This window comes from Marmota marmota, unplaced genomic scaffold (assembly GCF_001458135.2).
Source record: "Marmota marmota marmota unplaced genomic scaffold, marMar, whole genome shotgun sequence".
NCBI lineage: Eukaryota > Metazoa > Chordata > Mammalia > Rodentia > Sciuridae > Marmota > Marmota marmota.
This window is the reverse complement of record NW_026000206.1, coordinates 6,073,475-6,092,376: the sequence shown is the minus strand read 5'-3', so window position 1 is coordinate 6,092,376 and position 18,902 is coordinate 6,073,475.

The following is an 18,902-nucleotide window of genomic DNA, read 5'->3' as shown; positions in this document are numbered from 1 at the left end:
GAGGATGCAGGAACACTGCACCTGCCTCTTCATTCCCTTGGTAGAGATGAAGATGCCCGTCGCCTTGGATGTGTGGAACTCACCAATATTTTGGCATAGGCATAGACTTCCAAGAGGATGTTTACAAATTAGAGTGTTTTTAGAATTTATGCATTTCAATCAAACTCGCTCCACTATGTGGAATTGTTGTTGGACTGCTCCCCTTCCCTATACACTAATTAGCAATCAAGCTGCCAATGTGTTCTGCGGATTCAGCGAAGGCTGACAAAGATGATCTTTGATTTACTCGAAAACAAAATTAATAAGTGTGTGCAATTCTTTCTAATAATCTCCACGGCTTAATGAGGCCTGGAAACTTGCCACAGAGCTAGGCTAGCGCTCCACTCTTTCTGTCTTTCTTTCTTTCTTTGATGCTGTTTTTCAATGTCAGAGATTATACCTAGATGAAAAAAAATATATATATTCAGGAGGTCATTCCCTGAGCCTCCCCGCTGGCCCTCAGGCGTAAGGTAAAAGTACCAGATGCAGGGCTTTGGTTGTGTGGGGGCCACATCTGGCTCCACCCTCTGTGGGAGGTGGGCTTTTGAGGGCAGGACCCCGCCCAGCCAGGCTTGAGGTTGCTAGCCCTTAAGCAAAAGCACAGGGCTGCAGAGAGCAGGTGCTCAACTGTGTGGTGCTAAATGGAGACATCCGGGAATTGCATGGGAACTGGAACCCCACCGGGCCTTTAATACAATTGGTCAAACTTACAGAACATTTGGAATCCTCTAAGGTCGATATTGCCACATTTGATCTATCTCCCTCTGTATGTCTGTGAGCATGTAGAGTGAATATATGTGTATTAATATATATTGTGATGTTACATATACATAATATGCATACATTTATATATATGTAGATATATAGACATGTCCACATAAATCATTTAGACATAAGTTGCAACTATTATGACACTTCACCCCGAATCTAATCCTTCAGCACATATCTTCCAGGAACAAAGACATTTTCTTCATGTGACATAATAAAAATGACATACTTGGTCTCTGTCTGTTGATTTCTGGCACAGAATCCTAATCCCTTGGAATTCTCGGGGGATGGGTGTCTTTTGATCTAATGAGAAGAGTCTTGGGCTCCTGGACAGCTACAGAATTGGGTCTGGTCTTTAGAAAGAGTGAGCCATGGTCAGAAGCCTAGTGCATCCTGTCTCATCCCCACACTCCTAAAGGGGGAGGGGGCTGGAGATTGAATAAGTCACAGTCACAATGCCTACAAGAGAGAGGCATAAAAATCCCACAATAATGAGATCCAGAGAGCTTCTGGGTTGGTGGAAACACCCCTGTGCTGGGAGGGTGGTGGACAGAAGCCCCTGCATGGGGAACCCTTCCAGGCCTCCTCCAGTGTCCCTCTTCCTCTGGCTGTTCAAATCTGTGTCCTTTATCATGTCACTTATAATAAACCAGTCAACACAAGTCTCCCTGGGATCTGCCAGTCAGTCATTATGGCAAGTTGTTGATCTCAAGGAGGGGTTCCTCCATTGGTGGCCACACCAGGGACCCACTAAGTAGCCGCTGGCCTCTGAAGTGGAGGCAGTCCTGCAGAGCAGACCCCTCACCCGTCACCTCCAGTAGCTCCTGCATCACTGACCCGCAGGCAGCTGGGAGACTGGAGAAGTCCCTCCCGGGTGCTGTCCAAAGTGAGGGTGTGAGAGTCAACAGGGAAAAGAGGGTGTTATTTGCTTCCTTTTCACTTAAATAGACACAAGACTACTATTACACTTGAAAAGTGAACCGTGGGAACTGTAAACTGTCCACCTCCCTGTCCCGAGACCGTGTCATGCCTGTTTCTTAAAAACCAGGATCGGCTCCGGGTGCACTCAGCACTGCCCAGGGTCCTGGGTCGATCCCTTTGAATCTAGGATGGTCCCTCCGCCTTTCTTTTCCATGACTGTGACTCTCTGAAGTCCGCAGGGTGGCTGTCTTTTGGAATACCCCTCAGCCTGGATTCTTGTCTCCAGACCTTGCCTGACAGGCTTGTCACTGGCTTGTCCTTGCATCTCTCTCATGTGTGGTCCCCGGCAGTTCCTCTGAGCTGGGCTTTAGTCCTAGAGGTTTGATTTCACTTCTTCGGTGACACTTCCCTGGCGAGGATGGAACGTGGTATCCATGTCATTGATCTGTGCTACAGGTGGTGGTCCAATGGTTTGGGGGAGTCAACTGTGAGATGTGTCCATGCTGAGCCCACCATCTCTTTGCAATGGGCCAGGTGTCTTGGGGTGAAACTTTGGCACCTGTGAGCATCTTGTTTCCCAGGAGCTTGTCACCCACTGATGATTCTGGCTTGACTCAATCATTACATTAGGGTTGAAAAATGGAGCTCTCCCTCCCTTCCTTCTGCATGGTCACCGATGACATTCCAGGAGGAGGACCTTCCTGCCCCATCCCCTCTCTCACCTCTCCTACTCTCCTTTCCTTTGGAGAATTTAATCTCAGTTCTCAGAAGTGCTGAGAGGTGTACTTCATGATAAAAGTATACGTCATGAACTACGGCATCCCCTATCTGCAAACTGGGAAGACTAACTGTAGATTCAAGTTGCAGATGCTCTTGGACGAGGAGCACTGGAACCCAACTCTTTGTGTTCTTTGAATGAAGGAATGAGCAGGTAAGTCCCTAACACAGAGGTCCAAGAGGGACAGCAAGACCTTTTTAAGAAGAACAAAACTGCATTATATCCACAAAAGAAGTTTTACTCTTTTCAAATATTTAAAAATCTTGAAACTTGTATGTTCTCTCCTTATTCTCTTAGACTCTGCTGGGCTCAGTGGCCACAGGGGTGGCCACTTAGGACACCTGGATCCACCTCCTGCTTCTTTCAAAACTACAACCCGTGCAGTTTCCCAAATGGCTAAACCGTGGTCCTGAACCATTTTTGAGGCAGGGTACATTTGGCAGTGTCTGGAGGCATTTGTGTTTGCCACAACCATGGGGCATGGGTGCTATTGGTCTCTATAATCCGAGGGCAGGGATGCTGCTAAACATCCTACAACCCACTGGATTTCCCTACAGTAAGGAAATACCTGCCCCAAAAGGTCAGTAGTGCAACTTCTCAATTTCCTTGGGAAATCCAGAAACAGAATAAGAGATATTCTTAAAGGCAGAGGATTCAAGGGACTGTGCAGGGAAGGATTGAGAGAGGAAGAAAAGAGCAAAGGGGAGGGATCAGACATTACACATCACAGTTTGCAGGCCTCAGCCGCCGCCCCCCCCACCCCCTTCTTGTTCCTGGAAGGCCTCTAAGTCAGGAATGTGCTCTCCCGCCCATGGTTGGAAGCTGTCAGGGAAGTAAACTGCCACGTCTCTTGGGACTCTTTGCCTCCTGGAAGTCTGCCTCTTCATTTCCCACACCACCCTGCAGGTCCCCTGGATTATTGGGCATCGGGGACATTTGCATTTGAGTCTCCTTTATCCTGTCCCCAGTGTGCAGCCTGAACTCATGAACTCTGAGAGTGCTCTTCACACATGATGGTTTGGGAGGTGGTTGCCACTTGTCCTGTTTGCCGCACGGAGCGTTCCTTGCTTTTAGGTCTGCTTCTGCCATCTGAGGCTAGCGGGTTTTTCTCTTTTTTTTGTCCTTCTTTGCAGTGGATGACTTACTAATGGTGGGGCTGTGGTGACTGTTAGCCTCTTGGAGGGTGAGACCTTTTTCTCTATGTAAACAGAGTTGAGAACTGTCAGGCATGTGTAACATGTAGTGATTTTGAACTTTAGGTTTTATTTTTAAAAATCTCAACTATCTCAGATAATTGGAATTTCAAGAAAATGAATGAAACTGAAATAATGGGCCACTTTCTTCACCTGGGGGGCACTCTCTCACCCCCCCTACAGAAACCTTCAGTCTTAAACATGTTATTTTTTTGTACCAAAATTTAGAGATTAACTCTATCCTTTTCCCAACTAACCAATCCATTTAGAAGTACTATTATAAAATAGTGGATTATCCATTGAAATTTTAGAAAATATTAAAAAAAAAACTGAAGAGGAAAATTACTGATAGTTCTATAACTAAAATAAGTCTCAAATGACACTTTATTTCACTTTCATCTTGCTTTTCCTCTCTGAAGAGAATGTTTGGACATAACTGCAATCATACTGTCTTTTAAATTCAGAATCATGGTTTTTTAAAACATCAGGTCATATGAATTTTTCAAAGTTATTGCAACCCCTTGGTAAATTTTTTTTTTGATTTTTAAATTTATGTACTACAGGTGGTAATTTTTTTGTCTTCCTTTATCTGAGTACATCTTAATCTCATCTCCACTCCTAAAGATTATTTTTGTTAGATAAAGGATTCTTGACTCTGAGAACTTTAAAAATAATTTTCAACTGTCTCCTGGTCTCCATGGTTTCTGGTGAGAAATCTGCCGTCATGCAAATTGTGGCTCCGGATGCCTAAAGCCTCCTCTTTCTCTGACAGTTGCAAGATTTCCCCTTCATCTTTGGCTTTCAGCAGTCTGATTATGATAACTTGGCATGGGTTTTCTCTGACTTTATTTTACTTAAGGTTTGCTGAGTTTCTCGAATTTATAAATTTATGTCTCTTGCTAAATTCAGGAGAAGTTTAAAGATCTTTATTCAAATGTCTTTTGCACCCACTCCTTGTGGGTCCTCAGTGGCATCAGTGTTAGACTCTTGCTGTGATTCCACGGGATTTTGAGCCTAATTTTTTTCACTCTTTTTTTCTATTATTGGATAATTTCTATTGACCTATCTTAAAACTGACTCCTTCCTTTTTCACCTCCATTCTGTTATTGTCCCCCTCTGAGGATTTCTTTGAAAACATTCTGCTATTAAAATGTCCAGTTTTAAATTTTCTATGTATCATTTCTATTTCTTTGCTGAGAACTTTTAACTTTCTATTTGTTTCAAGAGTGTTCACCCTTATGTTTTCCCCCTCATACTGGGGATGGACCCCAGAGCCACACACATGCCAGGCAGGTGCTCTACCATGGAGCCTCATCCCCGGCCCTTTATTATGAAGTAGGACTGTCAAACCTACTTTAACTATTTGATAATTCAAACATCTAGGTAATCTTGTGTTTGGCATGTATTGACTTATCTTCCTCCTCAAGTATTTTTTTATGTAGTTTCTGTGTGTTGAATAATTTTTTATCTTATCTTGGATGTTTTGAATATTTATGAGATTTTGGGTGCTGTTGAAGACCTCCGGTGAGTGTTAATTTCTTTACTGTGTTTCATTTTAGCAAGCAATTTCCCCAATTAGTCCCCCATTCATCTTCCCCTGCTGTTGCAATGTTAACCTTGTTTATAAAACCTTCACAGTGGTATTTGGATATGTAGTGTGCAGACACCACCCAGGATCCAGGCTGGGACGGGGTCACCCTGAAGTCAAGTCCTGCAGCCTGGTGTGTGTTGCTTTGTGTTAGTTCCATACACACAGCACAGAGACTAATCTTCAAGCACGAAAGTATGATGTCTCTTTCTCTAGCTTTCTGCTCTTCTAGATTCTTCTACTATTTCCAGTCCCTGGTTCTCTGGCTGGAAATCTATTGTTGTTGTTGTTATTATTATTATTATTATCTTCCTTGTATTTTCACAAACTTCCTGTGATGGGGTCTTACCTGGAACAAGGCTTGGAAAAATAAGAGGGACACAGATAAATAACAGGCATCCTTCCCATCTCACTCATTAGACCACGATGACCATTTTTCGAAGTTCCCCTTGTCAGAGGAAAGGTCTGTCTCAGAATTTTAAGGCTCACCTTGCTGCCATGGAGCTGGTGATGAAGGACCACAGCTCCGTGGCAGAGGCTTGCCCAGGGCAGAGCTGGGAGAGCCACAGCAGGAGAAATCGAGCCTGGGCACCCCACGCTCTGCACTCAGGAGCTGCTTCCTGGAACTTGTTCTGGCCACATCTCTGCATAGCTCTGGGGTTTGGCTGTCCTGTCTCTAAGCCAGGAAATATGGGGGCAGGGGACCCAGGACTCCCACTGCCACATCTGTATCTCTCCATTTTGATTTCCCTCCCACTCCCTTTCTTATTTATTTCTCAGAATACTCCCATAGCTATTTTATATCTTCTACCCTGAAATTTTAGTTGTAATCAGTGGGAGAGGCAGGAGGGAGTGTACCTCCTAGCCACAATCAGGGCCTGTCAAATTATCTTTCATTGCTGTGTAACATTTCAGCAAGCCAGTATTTCGTGATTCCTTGAAATTTTCTCCTATTGGATTTGAAGTCATTTCACCTTGTTTTCAGTATTATAAATAAGCAGGAGTATCTGTTTCTGTTTGAAGACTAGTTGCCTTACTACAGGTATCCAGGAGTGGAATACTGAGTCAAACATTACAGGGAACATCTTTAGACCCCTGTGCTACCTGCTTTCTGGGACATTCTGCCCCATATTTTCCCATAAATTGGACTTTCTTGTCATTTAACAGCTCAGGAAGCACCTGACTTCTTCTTCTACCACCTGGCTCATCTGCTGTGTGTTTCATAGTCTTATAAGGTCATCCCCTCCAGGAAGGGGATCTGTCTCTCTCCTCCTCCACTATATCCCAGTAGCCATATAGTGCTGGGCACATAGTAGAAGCTCATTAAATGTTTGTCAAACAAGAAATACAGCATAGTCTTTCAACCTATGTGTTCTTAGACTGCTGGGTTTAAATCCTGGCTCAGATCTCAAAAGAGTATTGAAGGATAATGCATGACAAGCTTGGGGCCTGGTGCAGTGGACATTCATAGACCCAATGCTTACGTGCTGCTTTCAAATTCCTCCTTCTGCACCAAGGACTAGTAATCCTTCAGGTTGTGAGAGCACATTTGATTGTGAGGTAGGAAGGTGCCATTAAAATTCAAGGCATTATGTCTACTATTATGCATAGAAAATAGCAGGAAAAATTCCTGGGGATTGCAAAGCCCATTACAGCCTCTCCCCAGAGCCGCTGTGGAGTGAAGGCTTGGTCTGCAGCGCTTGCCAACACCCCCACGGCTCTGCAATACTTCCTTCTGAAAGAAAGTGCTGAAAAAAGTCCAGGCTGGGTGTAAGAAATGACTCTGTAATTTAATTATTTGTAATGACATTAAAAATGTTAGTCATTGTAACTTTCCTTCCTGTGCCTGAGCCCATCATAGCGGATCCTTAATTAGAGATGGGATGAAAGATCTTTGCTCCCGGCCTCTGGAGGGGTGTTCTAGGGAGACTCGGATATTCTGAGTGCTTTGGCACCTGGAGATCGTATAGATCTGTCTCCAACCCCACCGCTCTCCCTCTGCCTCAAGGTCTCCCTCAACGTCTGTGCCTCCACCAGGCCCGGCACCCCCATCCTTGCCTCCCTCCTGCCCCCCGCCTTTCCATCTGCTTCTCTCCCTGCCTGCCCACTCCACCCAGCAAGCAAATGGAATCAGAGGAGAATCAAATGGCAGGAGGCAGCTTGAGCCCGAGAGCTGCATGGAACCCTGGAGATCAAACCAACAAGCATTAATTTGATGCCTGCTGTTTGCCAGGTTCTGAGCTGGAGTGATCCAAGGCCCCTGCCCTGGAGGAGCTCCTGAGATGGAGATCAGGTGCTCGTGGAGAGCTGTGGCATCAGCAGACTCAGGAGAGAGCCCTTGGCAGGGTCTGGAAGGGCGGCCAACGCAGCGGGCAGGAGTGCCAGGGGGCCTCTAGAGCCGGGTGGAGTCAGCCTGCCGCTCCTCTTTGGTGTGTCTGAATGAGGGTAAAGGGACCAGGACTTTGAACTTGATGGCTCTGGCTTCTCAACAGAGGCCCAGAGCAATCCACCGCCTTATCTCGTGAGTAGCTCATCGGTGCAGAGTGGCTTCTCTACCCTGCGACTCCCAGCCCCTGTTCCATAGCTCCCACTTCTAATCACACAAATAAAGACGTCTCACCCCGACCTTCTGGATACAATTCAAGTTTGACAGTGGCCAACAGAGCACACTCAGAGCTGGAATGACAGATAGCTGAGCTGTCTCCCTGCCTATAGTTTGTTTTCCTACAAAAGCAAAAAAGCAGTTTTGAACTCCAACCCCAATAAGAGAACAAGTCTTGCACCCCGTGCCCTGGGGCCCACCAGTTTCCAGGGCTGATGGCTGGTCTCCCGGAGGCCACCGAAAAGGCTCTGGTGGAGGTGCTAGGTGTCAGTTCCAAGAGCAGAGAATTGTTCAAGGCCATCAGGGGCTTGGCTGGAGGCCCCCAAGAGTGTTGGTTGGGACCCCAGGGCTGGGGGTGCAGGCTGACTTCCCGAGTGACTTGGTTGGGGAACTGGAAGGTCCCTAGGAGACTTTCTGAATCCCCCATTATCTTCTCTGATTCCTTCCGAGTAATACTTGTAAATGTCACTATGGACAGATCCTAGGGATACAATGTGGGTAAATCAGACACAATTCTTTCTCCCGGGAGCTACAGTTGAAGTTACACAAGGCAACAGACTAATGAAAAAACTTACCAGTTGGTCAAGTGCTGGGAAGAGCCAGAGCTGAGATGGAGACAATAGGAGGCTTCTTTTGTATGGAGAAGTGGGAGGAGGTGGCAGGGCCAGACAAAGAGCAGGCAGCCCAGGGGGGCAAAGGCTCCAGGGCAGGAAAGCATCTCCTTCTGGAGAAACCAAAAGAAGCTGATGGGGGAGGAGTGGGAAGGGAAGCAGAGTTGCTGTTGTGTTGGAGTAGACAGGACAGGTACAGTTCCAACTCAAAGCCCAGGGACAGGAGTTCTGCATGGCACCCTGTGAGGGCAAGCACTGGAAGGGTGGAAGCAGGGCTGCGGTGGATTCGTTGTTTGAACTGGTCCCCTGGATGCTGCATCGAGAACAACCATCTGTGAGCAAGAGTGGAAGTGGGACTAGTTTGCAGGCTGCTGAGCAAGTCAGACTGGAGACCGTGGTGACCTGAAGGATCAGGTGATTTTAGAGAGTCAGAGAGGGAAACAGTCACTGTCCATCTTGGAGGTTGGGGTGACCAGACAGGCAGATGGGTGCTGTGCGGAGGGTAGAGGCAGAAGTTAAGGCTGAGCCCCAGGTCTCTGGCATAAGTAACTGAGGGTAGGATGATGTCATCGACTGAAAGGAGGGAAACACATGTTGGGGAGAAAATCCGGAGTTTGCTTTTGGATTTAAGTTTGGGACACAGATGTGATTATCTGAGGGCAGGTGTCAGGAAGCTTTGGGTAGACAGACTGGGAGCTCAGGGAGATGTTGGGGCCCGAGGGTGACATGGGGACCATCTGCATGAATGCTATTTAAGGCCTAGGAATGGAGGGTGTCCCCTGGAGAGGGAGTGAAAAGCTAGAAAAGGGACCAAGAACAAGCACTAACCAGCATGTGCTTCCAGAGGCTCAGCAAGGCAGGGAGGCGGGGAGCCTGTCAGGCCAGGGGGGAAAGGCAGAGTGGCCTTCTGGGCCCAAGATGGGAGCGTTGGAGGGAGGAAGCCCTGGTCAAGTGCCTAACACTGCAGAGAGATTGACCAAGTGGACAGTTACGTCATCCTCACAGAGTCCACAGATGACCTTGGTAAAAGGTGTTTTGACCTTCAATTGGTCCAACTTATTTTTTCTGCCCCTCAATCCCAGGGGAGTCCAGAGCCCCTTGCAACTTGCCACACTCCACAAGCAGACACGACTGCAGGCCCCTGGGGGTCCACTCCAGCCAGTACTATTGGCCTGATGGAAGCCATGGCATGGTATCACGGACTGATGGCAGCTTCCAGCTTCCAGGGCACAGGAGGTGGGGACCTTCTGCACTGGACCAAAGCTTGGAAGGATGCCCACGGCATTGGGTTAAACGGTCCATCCCAGCACCTTCCAGAGCTTTATCTCTGCAGACCTGGAGCTGCTGGTCACCATGGAAACAGAAGCCTTTGTTCACCACTTCCTCTCCGGTTTTTCTCAACCCTCCTCCTCCTCCCCCTTTTCTTTCTTTCCTGTCCTCACACCCACTCGCTCTCTTCCCACTACAGTTTTCCTTCTATTTTTACTCCTCACTTCCCATCTCACTTGTCCTGATTTCCTTATCCATTAAAAAAAAAATTCTGTTACGTAGTTTCGTTAGTCCCCTTTAATTCCCTTTGAGGGAATAAGGTATCGCGCGCATACGTATATTCACTTACATGTACACACACCACCTACACACACAAACACATTTATAATCCCAGAGCTCTTTCCACGCCAACGCTACTCAAACAATTATTAGGAAAAGAAATAAGGAGTGAGGGAAAATGTCTCCCAGCCCGCCATTCGCCACATGCTACTTGCAGTTTAAGGATTTTCCCCATTTATCCTGCAACTCTGCATTTACATAAGATGCACAACTTAAAACAGCCTGGGTTGCTCCTCTCCTAATAGGCATAGCTGTCAGTCATGTTCAGCTAAAAATACCCGCAGTGCATCTTTTATTTTATGTGTACACACAACCAATCCAGAATCTTCCAGGAACACGTCTGCCAAACGCTATAGTCATGAATCAAATTAAGGCAGAGAGCCCAAGAGCCCACAGAAGTCAGAGAATCCAGATTTGAACTCTTCATCTCTTCGGAGTTGGGCCCTGGGATCTGGGTGCACCTCCCCTGCAACTCTTCTAGCAGGTTGGCACTTCCGGTCCTGGCTGTGAACTCCCAGGTGGTACTGGTTTAGTCAGAGTCCTGGGTGAGGCCACGGTAGAGATGAGTTGACAGTTCCTACCTGACACTGTGCAGCCTGTGGGCAAAGAGTGAATGTCTGATATGAGAGAGAAAAAGAGGAACCATAGAAGGTTGCCTGGAATGAGAATGTTTAAAAAAAAAAAATAGTTCATGGGAATCAAAATGGCAGAGAGACTGACAGCGAGGGCTCAGAAGCCCTCCACTGGATGGAGTGGACGGGGTATGTGTGTTCGGGTTCACGTTCCTGTTCCTGGTGGTTCATCTAAACGGGTGAACGTGGCTGAGACCCTGAGAAGGTGTCACAGACAATAACAAGTGCTCACCCCCAGCTCATAGTGGCCACCAGCCCCTCTTTTGCCCCTGGGACAACATCTTGGTAGGACCAGTCTACAGACCTTGGAGTAGAGCCGAGAGTCAAGCTTCTGCCTTCGAGGGTCCCGGGACAGAAATGTAGGTGCAGGGAGCCTCGTCTTCCTCCACCTTGCCGTGTGGGGGAGCCCTGCTCTGCAGGCTTGCCGGTGCAGGTAGAGCTGTTGCTCACTGTGGCACCTGTCATTGGAGGTGCCCTGTGTATGCCATGACTTTTCAGTGTCACGTGAGGCCTGGTATGACCTGGAGCTGCCTCCCGGTGTCTCTTCAGGCTCATCTCGTTCCTCCTGTCCATTGCCAGCTTGCGGAACCATCTGAAGTTTCTAAGACTTGAGGCTTCTCTCAGCCCTAGATTCTTGGCAGAACTCTTCCTGTCCGTGGCCTCTTTGCAGAACTGGTACTCAGCCTCAGCCTCAACTCTGTCATTGTTCCCTCTGAGAAATGTTATTGATGTCCCAAGACTGGTACAGAAGCCCACCTGGTGTCCTCATGTCACACTTCATTGTGGCTGCCTGCTGACTTGTCCCCTGCACCATGAGCTCTTGAGGGCTGGAGTCCCGAGCACCTAGCACAGTGCATGGGATATATAGGTGCTTAATAAATGCTTGCTGAACAAGTCAATGAATGAAGAAGTCAGTAAAATGGATGTAAGGCAGGAAACACAGGTCTGTCTGTTGTGGGCTGATTTGTGTCCCTCAAAAAGATATGTTGAAGTTGTAACCCCTGGTGCCTGTGAATGAAATCTTATTTGAAATCAGACATAATGGGGCTGGGGATGTGGCTCAAGCGGTAGCGCGCTCGCCTGGCATGCGTGCAGCCCAGGGTTCGATCCTCTGCACCACATACAAAGATGTTTGTCTGCCGATAACTAAAAAATAAAATAAAAAATCTCTCTCTCTCTCTCTCTCTCTCTCTCTCTCTCTCTCTCTCTCTTAAAAAAAAGAAATCAGACATAATGACTTTGTAGACTTAATAAAGTTAAGATGAAGTCACTGGTGACTGCTGTCCTTATTAGAAGAGGGAAGTTGGACATAGACACAGACACAGAGGAGACCACCATGTGGAAAAACCAATGACCCGAAGGAGCACTATGTAGAGATGAGACAGAATGGAAAGATGTGGCTCAAGTCAAGGGACACTGGGGCTGCTAGGCGAGGACCTTTGGAGGGAGTGTGGCCCTGTTGACACCTGAATTTCAGATTTATGACCTCTGGACCTGCGAGAGAGTAAACCTGTGCTGCTTCAAGCTTCCACCTTTGTAGTGCTACAGCCACCCTGGGAAATGGGTGCAAAGACAACAAGACAGAGCTGGGCGTGGTGGGATGAGAAACTGTACCGTGTCCTCTGTCTGTTCCAGTCTAGCTCACTGTCACTAATGTCTAGAAACTGAAGCGTCTGAGGTAAACTGGTGTTGGCATCTGTAGGTGCTACTGGGAGGTCTGCTGAGGACTAGCTGGTGAGAGGTGACGAAAACGGGGGTCCAGTGAGATGGGGTAGGGAGGTCTCCACCACCTGAAGTCAGGCGCGGAGGCCAGAGCCAGTGATGCACCCCAGCATCTGTGAGTGTGTGATGTGAGCTTTGGTCAGTGCGGATGGGACCTGATGGGCTCTGCAGGGTAGATGTCAGGCCTTGGTCATTCATTTGAAGAAGAATCCTGCATCTAAAGTCACGGGGACACAGAACCCGTCCGCAGCCCTCAGGAGAAGGATTAAAAGAGCCTTGGTCCAACGCTGGCACGCAGGTAAGGTCCCTGTCTGCACGATGAGCCAACGAAGGGCTGCGTGGGGAGCAGAGGCAGTGTGCAGGTTGGCCTCCAGCGTGGGGCTGGGTCAGTGGGGACGTGGTGTAGGTGCCCACTGCCGGTTCTGTCTGCGGCGGTGGCCTGTAGTGGACGGAAGCTCTGCCCTTAACCTGCACTGGTTGTGTGGGCTCTGGAGCTGCCTGGCTGCCCCCACAGATGCAGGCAGGTCACCCTAACAGGTGACCCTAACAGGCTGGAGATGTGGGGGCTGGGGACACTCTGCTGGGAGGCATCTTTGTTTCTCAAGCATCAGACGCAGGCTCAGGTTTTGGTATGAGATTGTCCTTGGGTACCTCCCCAAACCTTCCAGGTCATCCTAGTGAGGGACCATGACTTCCTGGGGGAAGCCCTGGATCATCCCTGTGTGGTCTCTGATTTCAAAACCACAGCAGGGGAGAGAAGTGTGGTGGCAGCTCTTCCCTCACGCCTGCCTTATTTTATGCAGCCAGAATAACTTGTTGAAAGACGTCCCTTGGGGGTTTTTTATTGGCTTTCCATTTGAGTCATACTTTAGACATTGAAGGCTGACTGTCAACCTCCGCTTTTGGGGATTTGTTAACAAAGATTTACTACCCAACAATGGAAAGAAGTATCTGGAGGCTTTGAATGGCCCAGCAATTAAACATGTCGGAGAGCAGTCTGGACAAAGGCTTTAGAAGAAACTCAGGGCAGAGGAAAGGTGGCAAGAAGCTGGTCTCAGGCCTCCATTTGGCATCGTAGCCCTGCAGAACATGAATCACAGAGCTCTTTCCTTTCCTGGACATAGCACCACTTAATTTCTTTACTCAACACATATTTGGTACTTGAGCAAAGTTTGTTATTTAAAAAAAAAAAAAAAAAAAAAAAAGCAGGGAAGCCCAGGGTAGTGTGTGGTGTGAACTTACAGAAATAGAATCCAGGAGGTGAGAGGCCCTGGCCAGGGCGAGTCCTATCTGCAGCCTAGGACAGAGACAGGCAGCAGGAAGGTGTGGGCCCCAAAGGCTCCCTGGAAGCCTTTCCTGGACTGGGAACCTCAGGGCAGAGGGAAGCGAGGGTCCCTTATGTGACATATGCAATGCTGAGACCTATTCTTGTATTGTCTCCCATGGGGACCATGGTGCCTGAGCTGGATGGCAGGATGTGCCTCAGCCCTGCAGAAAGCTTGAAACCACAGCTTCAAAAGGACAGACTTGCCTCTTAAAAGGGAGAGGCGATACTTTGGGTAGTAAGAAAATGTTCAGTTAAACTTAATGATACACTTCCTGGCTTTTTTAGTTTACTATTTTAATTTTTTTTTTTTTAGGGTATCATTTACCTATAGTGACATTTACGTGCAGTGAAATGGATGGGCAGCGCACAGAGGGCTGAGTTTTCATCAACATGAAATCCACACCAGCCACGATGTGCGACTCCGTTGCTGCAGAACCTCTCCAGCATTCTTTCCCAGTTAGTGACCTCTGGCTATTTCCACTCTAGATCAACTCGGCACACATAGACAGATTCTGTCCATATCCAGCTGTTCTGGAAGATTCTGCTCAGTGGTCTGGGCCTGGAGCAGCTGCTCCTGGTGCCCCCAGCAGGCAGATCCAGGTGGATCTCACTTGCTTGTCTGTCTCCCTGCTCAGCTGCACGTGGTCCCCACAGCAGGACCCCAGGCCTGCCCAGGTGTTTGCTGAATAAGTGACCAGTGAAAAAAATCAGCAGGTGACCTGGCTCAGCTGCAAACAGGATGGTTTCTGCATTTGGCTGGAGCTTGTCAATAGTGCTGCTCCAGCTGAGATCTCGAACCCCTCTCATTCCTAGTTTTTCTCCAACACAGGGGCCCTACTCCAGCCCCCACCCATGTTTCCTCCTCCCTCCTCCACTTACAGCCTCCCCAGCAAATCCTGGGACTCTATCCTACTAGCTGGCTGAAAGCCACCCCTCCTTTCCTTCTCCATGGTCCCTGTGCCCACCCCAAGCCACCACCATCCCTCCCATGGATGGCCCGCGCAGACAGGTCTACCCGCACCCTCAATTTCCGCTCGAATCCCAGACACTCTGCTCCTCCCTGCCTCCTCCCAGCCTCTTGTTTCTTCTCTTCCTTTTTTCTTCCTCTCTTTCCCCCCTCCTTCCCTTCTTCTGGTCCCTCTTCTACTCTTCTTTTGCTCTCCAGTATTTATCAAAAGCAGCTTGTTTCGTTGATGTCTTAGCTTATTTATTAAGCACCAGCCTCCCCCACACTGGGATGTGAGCTCTGTGAGGCCAGAGACCACGGCATGAGGCCCCCTGTCCATCAGCATGGTCCCTGGAAGGGTCCAGTGCCTCTCTTGGACCAAGCAGGTGCTCACTATTTGACACTGCACATAGGAACCTGGGGGAGGGTATCTGTGACTCTCTGATGGAAACAGTGGAAGAAACATTTTAAAATAATTGTTCAGTGATGTCAGTGCTCACAGAGAGCCAGCCCCTGGGCAGGCCTGGGAGCCTGGCTGTGGGATGAAGCTACAGCCTCCAGGCAGACAGGCCTGCAAATGAGGATCACCTTCCCAGGAGGTCAAGGCTACAGGGGAGGGCTGGGGCAGAGAGGGGTGAGGGGAGAGGCCACCTGGTCCTGGGAGAATACGGGGTAGGAGGACTCTGCCTCATCAGGTGATCCCAAGAGGGACAGCGTGGGCCTTGGGGTGGGTGACTCCATCTCCCTCCCCTCATGAGTGATGAAGCATACTGTGAGGGCGATGCTGCTTGCTCTCACTGTGGTCAGCCCCAAGTAAATGCATTTTCATGATAACATCTTACAAAGCACAAAAGTTCGAGAAAAAAAGGACAATCTGACTTGAATAATGGTCTCTCTTCCAATTACTGAAAGCTGTGTGGTTTGAAAAGAAAAGAGTTTTCCATTAGGAGGTCTTTAAAAATAGCCATTGTGATTAGAAGCACCTTCTCCATTTCAGCATGAGTGTTAATTACCTTTGCAAATCACTCTGGCCACAGAAGCAGGTGTCCTCACCTGGGCAGCAGCCTCTGGCAAACATTCCAGGCTGAAGGGAGCCCTTCTGGAGTCGGATTACCTAGAAAATACACTCAAACACCTTGCCCAGGTTCCTACAGGTGCCTCTCAGCATGAACCTGCAGGGCAGAAACTCATGAATCCCAGCGATGACTCCAGACGGTCACAGGCATTTCCCCTGGAGAACGAGAGCTGGCCCTTGCCAGGGAGGCAGCCTCATGGGAGGCAGCAGGGTGTCCTCCCTGTACCATCCTGGGCTGCTTTTCCTGCTTCTTGGTCTCAGTGGTTTGGGACCCTGCTTCTCTTCTAGAAAATTCATGAGAGTGGCTTGACTCCTGACCATGGGAGATGCTTCCTGCATAGACTCCTTATCTTTGGAAGCCTCCCTGCATCCCTTTGGAGCCAGGGTATTCAGGTATCAGGGTATTCAGGGTGCATGGGGCAAGATGTGGTACTTATTCATGGTCCCTTTGTTGGTTCTGTGTCCCACAGTGGGGGATGTGCACTTTGAGGTTTATGATGTGGTGCAGCTTCTGGATTGAGTTTAAGCTTTGCTCTGTCGTGTCCAGGAGCTCAGAAGGAGCTGCTGGGGCTGACACCACATGTGGCTGGGGTGTTTGGGATGTGCTTTGGCAGACCATCAAGATCCCATAGCTGTCTGAAGGAAGAAAGGCTCCCCACCCGCTGCATGGGAAGTGCCTGGGTGGATGGGCAGGGGCATGGCTAACTTTACTTAGCACCAGCCCTGACATAGGTGCAGCGTTTCCAGTTGGGGGAGCCGAGCAGGCATGAGGGTCCCATTTTACACACCAGGAGATTGAGGCTCCATATACTTAGATCAGCACGTGGTCTGCTGGTGTTGGCTGAGGAGGATTTCTGGAATGAAATGTGCCAGGTTGGGAGTCAGGAAGGAGAGATGGGGGAGAAGTTGTCAGGGGTTGGCTGGAGTTGGTGAGGCCTCTGCTGGCAGTGGGATGTTGGGGAGCAAGGGTGTGGGGAGCCATGAGGTGATGTGACCTCACTCCACTGGACATGGCTGATGAGTGACAAGTGGAGAGAGAGCAGGAAGGCAGGCCCGGCCAGTGCAACTCAACAGAGACTCGGGGACAGAGCATGAACACCATCCTCAAGGTGGCAGGGAGGCCCTGAAGAGGGAGTCTCCAGATAGAATTTTCTGGAAAGGGCTCCCCGAGGAAATGCACTTTAAATTGAGACCTGAAATATGAAAATCATCTTATTTATGTAACTAATAACTGGAGAGGTTGTTTTGTTTGCAAAAGAAAACAGTGTTTACTGATGTTAATGATTATGCTGTTCTCATTTTGCTTCCTAAGCTCATCTACTGTTTTGTCCAAAGCTGATTCACTGAGGTGGGGTTTCGATCATGCTGAGACCTTGCAAGGACGGATAGGAGAGGTGATATCCTCAGAGCCTCCCCAGTAAATCCCGACTTCTGTCACACAATAGCTGTGCCTGGCAGCTAGCTTAATTTGGCTCTCTTGACTGTTCAAAAAATTAATTGGTTTGGCACCAGCTTTTGCTTCTTGGAGAATGAGACCTAAAGTTTCAAGTGGCTGTGCCACCTGAGGATACTGCACACTATGAAGTCCTCAGGGCTCCCCACTGTGGGACAAGGAAGGGCCACAGCCCAGTCTCACGGGAATAGCAGGATCTGTCTCAGCCCCAGAGCAGACTCCACTGATGCCAAGAGGGACCTGAGGCTGGGTGGGGAGAACAGGGCAGCAGGGCAGGTGGCCTTGGTCCCTGCTGAGATAAAGGCTGGGGAGGAGGCACTCAGAGGGAGTGCAGTCCAGGCAGACCTGGAAAGTCAACTTCTATGTGAACTTTTATAGAGCACCCACTGCATGCCAAACCCTGGGGCGGTGGGGGGGTCCCTTGGCAGGATGCAGAGGAGAATCTGATTTTGGATCTCACTCTCAAAATCGTTTCCCCAGACATTCAACCATACTTACTGAGCACCTTCTGTATGCGGTAGAGATGCCTGCTCCCTTGGATGCAGCCATCCATTAGCAGGAACCACTTCAGTGTCCTCTGCCTCCACATGAGGTCCATGCACAGGGAGGGAGCTGGGGAGCCCAGGCTCAGAGAGACAGGAGCTTGCCCACTGCCGGGACCGGCAGCGCTCCACGTGAGAGCAGGAGTCCACTGAGAGAGGAGGGTCCCAGAACACTCCAGGTAGTGACAGGCAGAGAATGTAAGGGCATGGTGCAGAGGGTGTCTTCCTCAGGAGGCAGTGACAGCTTGTACCTCACCTGAAGAGACAAACAGTAATGACAGCAGGGGTAAACAGCAGCTGCAAACCCTTGCTGAGTGCTCACCAGGCTCTGTGGGCCAAATGCACCCTTGTTGGAATCCTCACCCCCAGGCCAATGGTGTCAGGAAGTGGGGCCTTTGAGGGATGATTAGATCGAGAGGAAGGCGCCCTTGTGAGTGGGATTCATATCTTTATGAACAGGTGGAGGAAGCTCTTTTGTCTTTTCCACCACATGAGCATACAATGAGAAAGCACCATCTATGAAATGGGCCCTCACCACACGCTGAATCTGCTGGTGCCTCGATCATGGATTTCCTGGCCCCCAGAACTGTAAGAATTAAACTGCGGCTGTTTATAAGCCATAGAATCTATGGTATTTTGTTTGGTGGAACAAACAGAATAAGACACTATATGGCAAGATTTATGCTACCTATTATGCACATTATCTCATTAAAATCTCACCATCATTCTCTATGAGGTTGTCATGGGGTCATGTCACCTGGCAGTCATACCTGCTCCAGGTTGTGCAGCTGGTAGGGTGGAGTCAGGATGGGAGGCCTCGTGCCCACACTGGTCTGATGGCCTGTCACCTGCCTGTACATGTCCTCAAACAGGCCACTGCTGGTTCAGATACCTCCATGCAGAATTTGTTTCTTTATTAAAATATAACATTTGAACACTCCATGTTTAACACTCTCCACTCACCCTTGTGATGGAACACGGAAACAATAAGGACAAAAATGCTTTCTATCTCATGCACTGGAGTTTGAAAAGCTTAGTGTTATGGCTTCGGTATGAGGTGTCCCCCAAAGCTCACATGGAAATCAGGAATGTTCAGA